The sequence below is a fragment of the Ranitomeya variabilis genome, chromosome 5, assembly GCF_051348905.1.
Source record: "Ranitomeya variabilis isolate aRanVar5 chromosome 5, aRanVar5.hap1, whole genome shotgun sequence".
Classification (NCBI taxonomy): Eukaryota; Metazoa; Chordata; class Amphibia; order Anura; family Dendrobatidae; genus Ranitomeya; species Ranitomeya variabilis.
Genome location: NC_135236.1, coordinates 298,595,724 through 298,598,416, shown reverse-complemented (window position 1 = coordinate 298,598,416; position 2,693 = coordinate 298,595,724).

The following is a 2,693-nucleotide window of genomic DNA, read 5'->3' as shown; positions in this document are numbered from 1 at the left end:
CGGCCTTTCTAATGCACCTTCTGTTTTTCAGTCCTTAATGCATGATATTTTCCGTGAATATTTGGATAAATTTATGATTGTGTACTTGGATGATATTTTGATTTTTTCTGATGACTGGGAGTCTCATGTTCAGCAGGTCAGGAGGGTTTTTCAGGTTTTGCGGGAGAATTCTTTGTGTGTAAAGGGTTCAAAGTGTGTTTTTGGGGTTCAAAAAATTTCATTTTTGGGGTATATTTTTTCCCCTTCTTCTATTGAGATGGACCCTGTCAAGGTTCGGGCTATTTACGACTGGACGCAGCCTACTTCTCTGAAGAGTCTCCAGAAATTCTTGGGCTTTGCTAATTTTTATCGTCGATTTATAGCTGGTTTTTCTGGTGTTGCTAAACCTCTGACGGATTTGACTAAAAAGGGTGCTGATGTTGCCAATTGGTCCCCTGCTGCCGTGGAGGCCTTTCGGGAGCTTAAGCACCGCTTTTTGTCTGCCCCTGTGTTGCGCCAGCCTGATGTTTCTCTTCCCTTTCAGGTTGAGGTCGATGCTTCCGAGATCGGAGCGGGGGCGGTTTTGTCGCAGAAAAGTTCCGACTGCTCAGTGATGAGACCTTGTGCGTTCTTTTCGCGAAAATTTTCGGCCGCCGAGCGAAACTATGATGTTGGTAATCGGGAGCTTTTGGCCATGAAGTGGGCATTTGAGGAGTGGCGTCATTGGCTTGAGGGTGCCAGACATCAGGTGGTAGTTTTGACTGATCACAAGAATTTAATTTATTTGGAGTCTGCCAGGCGCCTGAATCCTAGACAGGCACGTTGGTCGTTGTTCTTTTCCCGGTTTAATTTTGTGGTCTCGTACTTACCGGGTTCTAGGAATGTGAAAGCAGATGCTCTTTCTAGGAGTTTTGAGCCTGACTCTCCTGGGAATTCTGAACCTGCTGGTGTCCTTAAGGATGGAGTGGTTTTGTCTGCTGTCTCTCCAGATTTGCGACGTGCTTTGCAAGAATTTCAGGCGGATAGACCTGATCGTTGTCCGTCTGGTAGACTGTTTGTTCCTGACGAGTGGACCACTAGAGTCATCTCGGAAGTTCATTCTTCTACTCTGGCAGGTCATCCGGGAATTTTTGGCACCAGAGATTTGGTGGCTAGATCCTTCTGGTGGCCTTCCCTGTCTCGAGATGTGCGTGTTTTTGTGCAGTCTTGCGATGTGTGTGCTCGGGCCAAGCCTTGTTGTTCTAGGGCTAGTGGGTTGTTGTTGCCCTTGCCTATTCCGAAGAGGCCTTGGACGCACATCTCTATGGACTTTATCTCGGATCTCCCTGTTTCTCAGAAGATGTCTGTCATCTGGGTGGTGTGTGACCATTTTTCTAAAATGGTTCATTTGGTGCCATTGCCTAAGTTGCCTTCCTCATCTGAGTTGGTCCCTTTGTTTTTTCAAAATGTGGTTCGCTTGCATGGTATTCCGGAAAACATCGTTTCTGACAGGGGTACCCAGTTCGTGTCTAGATTTTGGCGGGCAGTCTGTGCCAGGTTGGGCATTGATTTGTCCTTTTCGTCTGCATTCCATCCTCAGACCAATGGCCAGACGGAGCGAACTAATCAAACTTTGGAGACTTATTTGAGGTGTTTTGTGTCTGCGGATCAGGATGATTGGGTTGCCTTTCTGCCGTTGGCGGAGTTTGCTCTTAATAATCGGGCTAGTTCTGCCACTTTGGTTTCTCCTTTCTTTTGCAATTCAGGGTTTCATCCGCGTTTTTCATCTGTCAGGTTGAATCTTCGGATTGTCCTGGAGTGGATGCGGTGGTGGATCGGTTGCATCGGATTTGGGGACAAGTGGTGGATAATTTGGAATTGTCCCAGGAGAGGACTCAGCAGTTTGCTAACCGTCGTCGACGTGTTGGTCCCCACCTTCGCGTTGGGGACTTGGTGTGGTTGTCTTCCCGTTTTGTCCCTATGAGGGTTTCTTCTCCCAAATTTAAGCCTCGGTTCATCGGTCCTTATAGGATTTTGGAGATTCTTAACCCTGTTTCCTTTCGTTTGGACCTCCCGGCATCTTTCGCTATCCATAATGTGTTCCATCGGTCGTTGTTGCGGAGATATGAGGTACCGGTGGTTCCTTCTACTGAACCTCCTGCTCCTGTGCTGGTGGAGGGTGAATTGGAGTACGTCATAGAGAAGATCTTGGACTCCCGTATTTCCAGACGGAGACTTCAATATCTGGTTAAATGGAAAGGCTATGGTCAGGAAGATAATTCTTGGGTAACTGCCTCTGATGTTCATGCCTCGGATTTGGTTCGTGCCTTTCATAGGGCTCATCCAGATCGCCCTGGCGGTTTTTGTGAGGGTTCGGTGCCCCCTCCTTAAGGGGAGGGTACTGTTGTGTATCCGCTTTTTGGGCTCCCCTGGTGGTTGCTGGTGGTACTGGTGACTTGTTTGCACTTTGCTGCTTCTGTTCACCTGCTTCCATCAGTGTTTGGGAGTTTCCTATTTAGCCTTGCTCTCCAGTCTTTTCCTTGCCGGTCATCATTGTAACCAGAGCCTTCGGTTGCATGTTCCTGCTACTAGTCTGCTGATCAGCTAAGTGGACTTTGTCCTTTTGTTTTGTACCTTTTGTCCAGTTTGCAGTTTTGTTATTCTCTGTAGCTGGAAGCTCTTGCGGGCTGAAATTGCCACTCCTGTGTCATGAGTTGACACAGGAGTCTTAAAGT